Source organism: Ornithorhynchus anatinus, chromosome 1, assembly GCF_004115215.2.
Source record: "Ornithorhynchus anatinus isolate Pmale09 chromosome 1, mOrnAna1.pri.v4, whole genome shotgun sequence".
NCBI classification, from domain to species: domain Eukaryota; kingdom Metazoa; phylum Chordata; class Mammalia; order Monotremata; family Ornithorhynchidae; genus Ornithorhynchus; species Ornithorhynchus anatinus.
The window spans coordinates 109,540,705-109,553,581 of record NC_041728.1 but is presented as its reverse complement, the minus strand read 5'-3'; the positions used below and the strand labels follow the sequence as shown (position 1 = coordinate 109,553,581).

Here is a 12,877-nt window from a genome sequence, read left to right as displayed (position 1 = left end):
ACTATTATTATCATTATCATCATTATCATCATGATATTTGTTAAGTCCTTACTAAGAGTCAAGCACTATTCTAAGCACTGCATTAGACTCAAGTTAATCAGGTCATAAACAGTCCCTGACCTACATGGAGCTCACATTCTAAGTGGCAGGGAATGTGTCTGTTGCTGTATGGTACTCTTCACAGTAAGCGCTCAATAAATACGACTGAATGAATGAATGAAGGCGGAGAGGTAACTGAATCCTCATTTTAGAGATGAGGAAACTGAGGGCAGAGAAGTTAAAAATAAGAAGAAGAATTGTGGTATCTGTTAAGGGATCACTCTAAGCACTGGAGTAGAGTCAAGATAATCAGGTTGGACACAGTCCCTGGCCCACATTTTACAGATGAAGTAATTGAGGCATATAGAAGTAAAGAAACTTGCCCAAGGTCACAGAGTACACACGTGTTGGAGCCTGGATTAGAACCCAGGTCCTTCTGACTCCCAGGCCCTTGCTCTTCCACTAGGCCACTCTGCTTCAAGTTATGTGACTTACTCAAGGTCACCCAGCAGGCAACTGGCATAGGTGGGATAAGAACACAGGTCCTCTGACTCCCAGCTCATGTTCTTTCCACTATACCACAAGGTCCCTCATCTATAACTCTATCCCCTATATATATAGCCAAGGATATCTGCATATATGGGTGCTTACTGCTTCCCACTTACTAAGGGAAGATTAACCCAAGCCAGACTAACTCAATAAGGAACTGCAGCTTCCAACTAAGAAAAGCAAAACAACAGTAAGAGAAGTTTCCTCCTAGAGAGACAGAGAGGCACGGTGCCAGACATCATACATTCAACCAATCCATCCAAACACAGTAAGTAGCATCTGGACTGCATGCCTCCCTGCCTGTTAAGGCAGCACCTTTTAAGGGGGAACTTGGACTCTGAAGAGAAAATAATAATAACTGTGGTATTTGTTAAGCACTTTCTAGGTGCCAGGCACTGTACAAGGCCCTGAGGTAGATAGATGTTAATTGGGTTGAACACAGTGCCTGTCCCTTATGGGGCTCACGATGTTAATCCCCATTTTACTGACGAAGTAACTGAGGCACAGAGTAGTTAAGTGACTTGCTCAAGATCATAAAGCAGACATGTGGAAAAGCCGGGAGCACTTAGTACAGTGCTCTGTATACAGTAAGTGCCCAATAAATACCACTGACTGTGAATAGTTGGAGAATGTCTTCTGGAAGAGGGGATATTTTAGGAAGACTTGGAGGTGGGGGGTACCAGTTTGGCAGATTTACTGGGAGAATGGTAGCTAGATCTAGTACAATTAAGACGTTAGGTGGGGATGAGCAAAAACAACAAGCTTGTGCATAGGAAGTGCAAAGGAGCAAACTGCTAGTGGAGACTCTTAAATCTCTTGGTCAAAATTAATGAAATAGGGACCCCCTAGAGCTTTCTGAGAACGTGAGATTGGAAACTCCTTGAGGGCAGCTACTGTGTCTTCAGCTTCACAAATTTAACTCACATACTTAATTCCCATTTTACAGATGAGGGAACAGAGGCAAAGAGAAGTGAAGTGACTTGCCCAAGGTCACAGAGCACAAGTGGTGGATATGGGATTAGAACCCGGGTCCTTCTTACTCCCAGGCCTGTGTTTTACCCACTAGGCCACATTGATTCAAGCTAAGTGACTTGCCTAAGTTCACCCAGCAGGCAACTGGCAGAGGCGGCATAAGAACACAGGGCTTAAGAACACTGAATCGCATACACTAATGCTATTGTAGTCTCCCAAGTGCTTAGAACAATGATCTGTACACAGTAGCTGTGAAATTAATACTACGGATTGATGTTCCGTAGACTATTCTGCCCAGAGTCATTACTATTCATTCATTCATTCAATAGTATTTATTGAGCGCTTACTATGTGCAGAGCACTGTACTAAGCGCTTGGGATAAACAAGTAGGCAACAGATAGAGACAGTCCCTGCCGTTTGACGGGCTTACAGTCTAATCGGGGGAGACGGACAGACGAGAACTAGTAATGATAATTATGAAGTCCGGTGACAGAAAAATTCCTGCTGTGTGACCTTGGGCAAGTCACTTAACTCTTTGTGCTCCAGTTTCCTCATCTGTACGATGGGGGTCAAATTCCTGTTAATAATGTTGGTATTTGTTAAGTGCTCACTATGTGCCGAGCACTGTTCTAAGCACTGGGGTAGACATAGGGGAATCAGGTTGTCCCATGTGGGGCTCACGGTCTTAATCCCCATTTTACAGATGAGGGAACTGAGACACAGAGAAGTTAAGTGACTTGCCCAAAGTCACACAGCTGACAAGTCGCCGAGCTGGGATTCGAACCCATGACCTCTGACTCCAAAGCCCGTGCTCTTTCCACTGAGCCACGCTGCTTCTTGTCCCATAGCCTTAGACTATGAGCTGTGTGTGGGGCAGGGGTTCTGTCAGACACATTTATCTTGTATCTACAGTGCCTGGCACACAGTAAGCATTTAACAGATACCACTACTATTATTCTTTTTATTCTTTCACCCCGGGAACATATTTGTCAGAATATAAATAGAATTCTTTTCTGCTTCACTATATTTCCTTGGAGATCAACGTCCCAGACAACTGAATGATCTAATGAAAATTTCCCACATCAGAGAGAGTGCCAAGCCCAATAGAACGCAGAAGAGCATCAAGACAATCTCATCAACACTAGCGCCCAAATTCTACATCTTCTAAATGATCCTTACTTGACTGATTAAGGATAACTTGGAAACTTGGGAGGTTTCTCCAGCTGAAATTTCTCTGCAGCATTTCATTCAATCCATCACTAAATCCTGTCAGACCTACCTTCACAACATCGCTAAAATTCGCCCTTTCCTCTCCATCCAAACTGCTACCTTGTTAATACAATTACTCATCCTATCCCGCCTGGATTACTGTATCTGCCTCCTTGCTGACCTCCCAGCCTCCCGTCTCTCCCCACTCCAGCCCAAACTTCACTCTGCAGCCCTGATCATTTTTCTACAAAAACGTTCAGGCCATGTCACCCCCCTCCTCAAAAAATTCCAGGGGTTGCCCATCCACCTCCGCATCAAACAGAAACTCCTCACCATTTTCTATAAAACACTCCACCACCTCGACCCCTCTTATTCTCACTATTCTTTTACAACCCAGCCTGCACTCTTGGCTCTTCTAATGCTAACCCACACTGTGCCTCCATCTTGCTTATCTCGCTGCCGACCCCTCGCCCACGTCCTGCCTCTGGCCTGGAACGCCCTTCCTCCACAAAATCTGACAATTACTCTCCCCCCACTTTCAAAGCCTTAATGAAGGCACCTCTCCTCCAAGAGGCCTTCCCAGGCTAAGCCTCCCTTTTCCTCTTCTACTCCCTTCTGCAACGCCCTGACCTGCTCCCTTTGTTCTTTCCCACCTCCCAGCTCCACAATGCTTATGTACATATCTGTCATTTATTTATTTGTACTGATGTCTGTCACCCCCCCACCGCTGCCTAGACTGTAATTTTGTTGTGGGCGGGGAACGTGCCTGTTTATTGTTGTATCCTCCTCTCCCAAGCATTTAGTTCAGTGCTCTGCATACAGTAAGTTCTCAGTAAATACAATTGAGTGAATAAATGAATGATTGACAATCATCTTGGGTTCAAGTTGAAACAGACTGGCTCAACCAGGACTGCCGCCTCTAGGGCTTATGTTGTTTCAGGGTTCACCTCCAATCCTTGGGGCAGAACCGTGCTGGGGCTAGAAACTCTAAGCCCCAACCACTGGGTTTCTGTCGTGACAGGAGCAGTGAGCTGGAGTTGATAGGCATGTCCCCCAACCACAACGAGCCTACAGTCTAGACGGGGAGACGGACATCAGTATAAATAAACTGTGGATATGTACAGAAGGACATAAGTGCTTTGGGGCTGAGGGAAGGGTGACTAAAGTTTGCAAATCCATAAATTCACTGTGGGGATGGACGAGGGACTCTGTGACAAGAAGAGAATTACTGGTCACTCCTGGCTCGGTTCTGAACACTTGGTACCCTACTTTGCACATAGCAAGTACTTTGTCAATGGTATTTATTGAGTGCTTACTCTGTGCAGAGCATTGTCCTAAGGGCCTGGGAGAGTAATAATAATAATGATAATAATGACTGTGGTATTTGTTAAGCACTAACTGTGTGCCAAGCATTGTCCTAAGCGGTGGGGTGGATACCAGCAAATTGGGTCAGGCACAGTCCCTGTCCCGCAATAGGGTTCACAGTCTTAACCCCCATTTCAGAGATGAAGTAACTGAGGCTCAGTGAAGTGAAGTGGCATGCCCAAGGACACACAGAAGACAAGTGGCAGAATCGTTATTAGAATCACAACCTCCTGATCCGGGCCCGTGCTCTATTCATTACACCATGCTGCTTCCCAAGACGATACAACAGAATTAGCAGACGTGCTCCCTGACCATAACAAAATCCCATAATCATTCTTCTTATTTTTACTCCATTCTCTCTATCAGAGTTGAGCCTCTCTGGTGCCTCATCATTTTGAGGTAATATAATGGAGGAATTTTTCAAGTGCAGACACAGGGAGTGAGCCCACAAGACAGTTGCTCCAGTGGGAAAGGGGAGGAGAAAGACCCGGCAGAGGCAGCCGTTCGTTCTTCCCACCCACCCTAGATCCAGGCTGGAGCGTTTGTGGTCATCGCTGAAGCTCTCCAGAGGAATGGAACAGCTGCTTGTGCTCCCAGGGTCCCGAGCTGAACTTGAGAGGTGGAAGGGCCAGTGTCCCCTGTGACCCTCTCCCGCTGCTGTTTCCCCTCATGTGTGTGAGTGTGGTTTGTGTCTCTCTGTCCCCATTTCCTGCAGCCTTCTCCCCACTATCTTGAACCACTTTCCCCTCCCCCTTGGAGGTCCTGTCCACATGCCAGATGACTGTAAGAAAACTATTATCATTCTCAAATTTACCAATTTGCTCCTTATTTTACAAACACAGGCTCGGTTTTTTGCTAACATATTGAAAATGTGACTTTTTAATGCATGTTTTCCCGTGCAGTTCATCCACGGGAGCAGTTTGGCATGTAATAATAAAATACTGATAGTAATAACTGTGGTATTTGTTAAATGCTTACAAATACAAAATAATTAGATTGGGGATAATACAAGATAATTGTATCAGATACAATCCCTGTCCCACAAGAGGATTATAGTCTAAGTAATAGTAATAATTGTGGTATTTGTTAAGCATTTACTATGTTCCCAGCACTGTACTAAGCACTGGGGTATACACAATATAATCAGGTCTCACATGGGGCTCACAGTCTAAGAAGGAGGGAGACAGGCCCAGAGAAGCGTAGTTCCTTGCCCAAGGCAATACAGCAGACAAGCGTCAGAACCAGGATTAGAACGCAGGTCCTCTGACTCCCAGGCCCTTGCTTTTTCAACTTAGACCTCGTTGCTTCCCAAGTAATGGAAGAACAGCTATAGAATCCCCATTTTATGTGGGGCTCAGTCTAAGAAGAGGGAAAACAGGTATTGAATCCCCATTTTACAGATGAAGAAATGAAGGCATAGAGAATTAAGTGGCTCATCTATGGTCACACAGCCGGGAAGTGGTGACGCCACACTGTCTCCCCCCCAACCTCCCTCTCTAGACTGTTCAAGTTTGTTGAGGGTAGGGACTGTGTCTGTTTATTGTTGTTTTGTTCTCTCCCAAGCACTTAGTACAGTGCTCTGCCCACAGTCAACGTTCAATAAATACTACTGAATGAATGACTGAACGAAAGTTTCCTCTAGCCCATTCTGGGGCACGATAGTTGTTGGATGTCATAATTAAATCTGAAGGCATAATTGGTTTCAGTCGATGATTTAAACACTGATCACTCAAGGGCAGGTTTGGACAAGTAAATGAAAAATCGCTTAACTAGTAGATGTCATAACTGCTAGGGACAAAAACACTTTTGTACCCACAAGTCTAGTAGACATTTTGAGGTAACATCTCTGTTGTCATTAGTCCTTGGATGTAATTATTAATAATAATGGTATTTGTTAAGCATTTACTATGTGTCAAGGACTGTTCTAAGCGCTGAGTGGGGAAGCAGCATGGCTCAGTGGAAAGAGCCTGGGCTTCGGAGTCAGAGGTCATGAGTTCGACTCCTGGCTCTGCCACTTGTCAGCTGTGTGACTGTGGGCAAGTCACTTCACTTCTCTGTGCCTCAGTTACCTCATCTGTAAAATGGGGATTAACTGTGAGCCTCACTTGGGACGACCTGATTATCCTGTATCTCCCCCAGCGCTTAGAACACTGCTCTGCACATAGTAAGCGCTTAACAAATACCAACATTATTATTACTAGCTAATCAGGTTGGACACAGTCCCTGTCCCACAGAGGGCTCACAGTCTTAATCCCCACTTTACAGATGTGGTAACTGAGGCACAGATAAGTGAAGAGACTTGCCCAAGGTCACACAGATAAGTGGCAGAGCCGGAATTAGGACCCAGGTTCTTCTGACTCTGAGCTCCGTGCTCTACCCACTAGACCATGCTATTAACTGTGTTCCACTTTCATCAAGAGATCCTCAAACAAAAGGCTGAGACGGTTGCAAGACAGCCTGAATCCAGCTATGTGTCCAAATAAAAAGGATCATCTTCATGAAACCAAAACCTGCAATGTCAGAATCCATAATATCTCTGACCTTGACCTGTCCGGAGCACATCAGATATGGTCCTTTGCTAAACGTCCAACGGCTGGCTCTTTAGAAACTGTAAACAACAGTTGTGTTCCTTCCGCACTCTTCAGTTGCCGGAGGGATTGGTCAAGGCCAGTTGGGATGCCACTACTTTGGAATTTTGGTGCGTCAGGACCATCAACTAAAGGACCACACACCCCAACAAGTGGATTTGAGCTTTCTTAGTCTCCCTCCCGGTCTTTGATAAGTACAAACAAGCAAACTCAGCCCACAGTGAGAGTTAACCCACTAATTGTGGCTTCTGGTTTAACTGTGGAGTTCCTGATTTCCATCTGCTTTCACACACCAGCAGCGGCTGAGTTCACGAGAGTTTCTTGTGGTGGTTCTGTTGATTTTCAGAGGATTTTGCGGGGCAGGCATCTCAAACCAGTGGGCAGTGCCCTCAAGAAGGAAATTTGAGAGAAAGAGGTAAGTACTTGGTCTCCATAATCCTTCGACTGAAATTCTATCGGGCGAGCTGAGGATAAGAAGAATCAGAGAAGGGCAGAAACAAAAAAAGTGAAGTCGCAATTCTTTTTTCCTAAAAAACTTCTAGAAATGCAGACTCAATAGCCACACAGAAAGAAAACTTTTTTCATCGGCTGGTCAACTTGGAATGACTTTAATCCACTGAACAAGCAAGGGTGGATTTAGCAGGTGTTAAATTCTTGAAAAGACGCCTTTAGGAAAATAGTTATTACTGCAGATATCTTTGATATCACCTTTCAAGTTTTAATACCTGGGTTTCTTCTCTTTGTCAAACTTTCCCACTGTGATTTCCCCCCTCTGACAGCTATAACCTCTTTGTTTTGGGTTCTTTTATAGAAGGTTTTTAAGATTTTGGAAATTAAAGGGAGAATAGATTGAGGAGGAGGAGAAACAAGGAAATGCATGTTTTAATTTATTGGAAATTACAGGCCTGACTATCATTTCCCTGGGTTATTTTGAGGGGAGAGAGTCAACCATAAAATACATGCTGTAGTTTGGATGAGAATGAGATCTACTTTAAAGCTGGAAACTCCTGCACCAACTGAGTAAAATCCCCTGAAAAATGACAGAATCGATCAATCGCATTTACTGAGTGCTTCTTGTGTGCGGAGCACTGTACTAAGTTCTTGGGAGAGTACGATTATAACAAAAATCGAAATTGAAAACAAAAGGAGCAAGCCTCACAGAAACAAAGAGGATCCTCCATAATTCCCCAGATGCTTGTCATCCCAGCTTGGTAACTGACTATGACTGTATAGACAAGTCACCTAATTATTTGTTGCCTCAGTTTCCCCACCAGTAAATGGGGATGATACCAAAGGGATGCTGGATGAAGGAGATATTAGCTGTGCAAGAATGTACATTGTTTACATTTCAATAAATTATATTTATTGAGCACTTTGAGCAGAGTACTACATAAGTGCTTGTGAGAGTACAATACAACAGAATTGTTAGATATGCTCCCTGCCCACAAGCAGCTTACTGTCTAGGGTCATTTCCAAGTGATATCATTATAACATTTCCTGTTTCTAAGAAAAATTCAGTTTATAACTACTGTGTCTAAGTTTAGAGTACTGTTTTTAACTGAGTAAATACAACATTTCTTTTACCTTTGGTCAATATGTATACAGTTCTTGACAAGAAAATTCTTTAAGAAAATATACCCACAAATCATGATTTTTAGGGGGCAAGAAAGGTCAATAGAGCATCTCACAAAGGGAGATGAATACAGCTTTGAGCAAGAACACAATAAGGCATCACAGCGTCAGCTGCCAAGTGGTTGGCTTCTTTCACTGGGAAAAAACATTTTGTCATTTTTCAGCTTTCAGCTGGAACACAGGGAAAGGTTGAAAATTAAAGGTAGATTTGAAAGACTTCAGTGCCGACTGAGGAACTGAAGTCAGGATAAGAGAGAAAATCATCAAGGAAGCAGGCTGTGGTTCACACTATTTTACTGCTGGTCCTGCAGACAGAGGGATACCCTCTACCCTATCCTGAACAAAAGTCCTAGGCAGGTAGGCACCCAGGAAAATGGTGTTCTGATCCCTGAGATGGCAGAAGTGTAGTTCTTGGACATTTGGGGTGAGCGGACACCCGAAGTTAGAGTACACTGCACACTTTAAGTGGGGAGGGATTAGCAAGGGATTCAAAATGTTGCTTGGTTCACCACATTCAAAACTAGCTCACCAGATCTGGGGGACTTTGGTTTTGGGGGTGGATTTTTTTTTTAATTGCACAACCAAATGCTAATCACCTATACCCATGATGGAAAGGGATGCTGGTTGCCCATTACCAATTCTTAGTACAGGGTTCTGCACACAGTAAGTGCTCAAAAAACATGGTTGTTTACCCTTTGCAGACATATTTCATTCATTCAATCATATTTATGGAGCTCTTACTGTGTGCAGAGCACTGTAAAACATGGTTTTTTATCCTTTGCAGACATATTTCATTCATTCAATCATATTTATGGAGCTCTTACTGTGTGCAGAGCACTGTACTACATATTTGCATGTGGGAATAAAGTCTCAACTCAGCTTCAAACAACCAAGGACAGCCCTCAATCTCTAGCACTCGCTCCATACAACTACATGCCCAAAAATGTATACAGTCATCCTTTGGTTAAGATGACAGTCATATCTACACACAGACACACACATGCATGCATGCAAATATACAGTTTCCGTTTCCTCACCTAGGTATGCGTATATATATATATAACACTAGGAAACAGATTCAGTATTGCCTAGAGCCGAGTCAAGGGGTGAGTCAAGCAGCAAGTTTTCTTAGGCTTCTGCCTGGGTTCAGAACCTCTGCTCTTCTAAGAGCAGGCCAGCACAGTCAAGGTCCGTTGCCATGACCATTCCTCAGCATAAGAAATGAAGAACATTCAGGAATCTTGATGGAGATGGTCTGTCTGCTTCTCACCAAAGGGATGAGGAAAACAGGGAAGCAGCTGGGGGAAACTAGGAGGAAATCTCCACCCCTTTTGCACTGTGGTATTTGCAAAGCATTTACTACATGCTAAACCTGCACTAAACACCAAACAAAACAACCAGGTCTTTGAGCTCCTATGCTATATGGCAAAGCTCCCAATTATTTTTTCAATGAATATTAGTCACATTTCTAGTTCATTTATTTGATTAAAATGGTGGGTTACTTCTTTTTTTTTAGAAACAAGACACTAGCATTTAATCAGCTCACAAGAAAGCTGAAGTTCATTTTAAGAATAATAATAATAATGATAATGTTGGTATGTGTTAAGCACTTACTATGTGCAGAGCACTGTTCTAAGCGCTGGGGTAGATACAGGGTAATCAGATTGTCCCACGTGAGGCTCACAGTTAATCCCCATTTTACAGATGAGATAACTGAGGCCCAGAGAAGTTAAGTGACTTGCCCACAGTCACACAGCTGAAAAGTGGCAGAGCTGGGATTTGAACCCATGACCTCTCACTCCCAAACCCGGGCTCTTTCCACTGAGCCATGCTGCTTCTCACTGAAATTCAAGCCCCTGGATATGCAAAGCAGAATTAAAAATCAAACTATCTCCTCCAATACTTCTCTAGTCTTCCAGATAATAAAAATAATAATAATGGTGGTATTTGTTAAGCGCTTACTATGTGCAGAGCACTGTTCTAAGCGCTGGGGTAGATACAAGGTAATCAGGTTGTCCCACGTGAGGCTCACAGTTTTAATCCCCATTTTGCAGATGAGGTAACTGAGGCACAGAGACGTTAAGTGACTTGCCCACAGTCACACAGCTGACAAGTAGCAGGGTCGGGATGACAATCTGGTGGTGGGTATTTTTATAGGCAGAATTACTATAGAAGGGAAAAGAAAGAACAGAAAGGTTGAAGAGTGGGGAAACTAAGTATCACTTGTGACTCTCATTCCCATAAAAGTGATGGTGAGCCACCTGACTCTGTGAACAAAACGAGCTCTCACGTCAGTCCTTCATGAACTCCATTACTATAGACTCTCCCGTGAAGAACGACAGACAAGCTTCAGCCCAGTAGATTTTGGGACTGAGAACCTCCCCAAAGTTATTGATTCTAGTTATAATGGTTTACATAGCATCCTCTGCACTCATTGTCCCTAACAATAATGTCTCCCCTGGAGCTCCTTGAGGATAGGAATTGTGACTTCCACACGTAGTGGATAGAGCCCAGGCCTGGGAGTCATAAGGCTGTGGGTTCTAATCCCGGCTCTGCCACTTGTCTGCTTTGTGACCTTGGGCAAGTCACTTCACTTCTCTGGGCCACAGTTACCTCATCTGTAAAATAGGGATTAAGATGGTGAGCCCCATATGGGACAGGGACAGTTTCCAAGCTGATTTGCTTGTATCCACCCCAAGGCTTAGTACAGTGCCTGGCACATAATAAGCACTTAACAAATAGCTTAATTATTATTATTATTACTAGTGTACCCTCCCAAGCACTTAGAACAGTGCTCTGCACTGAAGGTGCTCAGAAAACACTATTGCTCGACTGATAGCCAGGCATGGGTGCAGCATATTGCAAAGTGCATGCAAAGCTTTTTCAATCCATCAATCCTGGGTATTTACTGAGAACTTTGTGCAAAGTACTGTCAAAGGGCCTGGGTAAGTACAATAAAATTGGTAAAACTGATCCCTTTCAAGGATCTTACAGTCCAAATAAGGGAAGCAACTATTTAGAAGGATATGTACATAAATGCTGTGGGGATGGGATGAGATCCCTAAATGCTTAAAGGGTGGGACTAAGTGAATGGGTGATGTGCAGGACCTATTACCAGCCTACGGAACCAGACTGTGATAATAGTGGTAATATCGCCAATCTACAGTGGTAACACTTTGTGAAAGCCTTCTAGCCCATCAGGCAGTTGCCAAGAAAAATACCAGAAGCCATCGGGGTATAAGCAACCCATGTTGGCCACCTATTATTACCGAATTTCTGCTGGGCTTGCGTACTTTGGGGAAGCAGCATGGCCTAGTGGATAGAGCTGGGGCCTGGGAGTCAGAAGGATCTGGATTTTAATCACAACTCTGCCACTTGTCTGCTGTGTTGAACTGGGGCAAGACACTTCACTTACCTGTGCCTCAGGGACCTCATCTGTAAAATGCGGATTAAGACTAGAGACAAAGGAAATGGTAGACATGATCCCTGACCACAAGGAGCTTACAGCCGAACAGGGAGACACATACTACAGTATATTACAGGCAATGGAAGCAACCAAGTATAAGGATACGTACATATGTGGCGTGATGGTAGATGAGGGGCGAGTACTTAAATTCTTAGAGGGTGGGATTAAGTACGTGGGAGAGGCAGTGGTAAAGGAAAATAGGTTGTGGGTGGGATGAGACCTTAATCTTGGAAGGCTTCCTGAAGGAGATGTGATTTGAGTAGGACTTTGAATATGGAGAGAGTACTGGTCTGACAGATATGTTGGGGAAGGATGTTCCAGGCAGGAGGGCCAGTGCAAGCAAGGAGCTGATGGGGGATGAGGAGAGAGCAATAGGAAGTGAGAAATAATAGTTATAATAATGGTGGTTGTTAAGCACTTACTATGTGCCAGGCACTGTACTAAGCACTGGAGTAGATACAAGATACAAGAGGAATAGCAGTCAGCCTGATGTCTGGATGTCCACCAGCAACTTTCTGCTGCTCTTACACAAGAGTGAAGGAATCGTTCCGTGGAGGTGATCCAGGGCTGTGGTTGATGGTATGAGGTCAGTGGAGGGACAGTGATGCAATGGATTTGACTTCAGATGAGTGGGCAGTGTTGTGGGTTTGGACTGGCAAGATAGGGGAGGTTGGATTGGGAGAGTAAATAAGATAAGATGGTCTGGACTAGGTGAGAGTTTATCAAGAGATGAGGGGTCTCTGTTGGAGGAAAGGTCAGTTTTGTGGGGAGGTCATGTGTGGGATAGAAGGCAGGTGAGGGGATTGTGGTCAGAGATTGGGATTTGAGAGTCAGTGACGTTAGAGATGGTAGAACGACTAGCGATGATAATATCAGGTGCGTGACCAAATTGGTGAGGGTGTGAAGTGGAGCCGGAGGTCGGCAGAGCCAAGGGAGAGGAAGCCGGTGACTGAGGAGTTGTTGCAATAGATGCTGCAAGGGTCGCCCAGCCATTACATTAAGCACGAAAGTCTGTTTTAAGAATGGGAAGATCTGACACCATCAACTGAGGTTGAGG

The 12,877-nt window shown here is 44.2% G+C and overlaps 2 protein-coding genes across 2 annotated transcripts in view; one reads left to right on the top strand and one right to left on the bottom strand.

The window, feature by feature from the left end:
- The window catches only part of MED12L (mediator complex subunit 12L), a 521,479-nt gene that overhangs the window by 284,028 nt on the left and 224,574 nt on the right, over positions 1 to 12,877 (bottom strand). The gene's annotated exons all lie outside the window — the stretch shown is intronic.
- P2RY14 (purinergic receptor P2Y14) overlaps positions 6,815 to 12,877 on the top strand; it is a 74,435-nt gene continuing 68,372 nt past the window's right edge. Inside the window, exon 1 of the mRNA XM_029061739.2 lies at positions 6,815 to 7,137. The gene's annotated coding sequence lies outside the window, so the exon portion shown is untranslated. The remainder of the gene's footprint in view (positions 7,138 to 12,877) is intronic.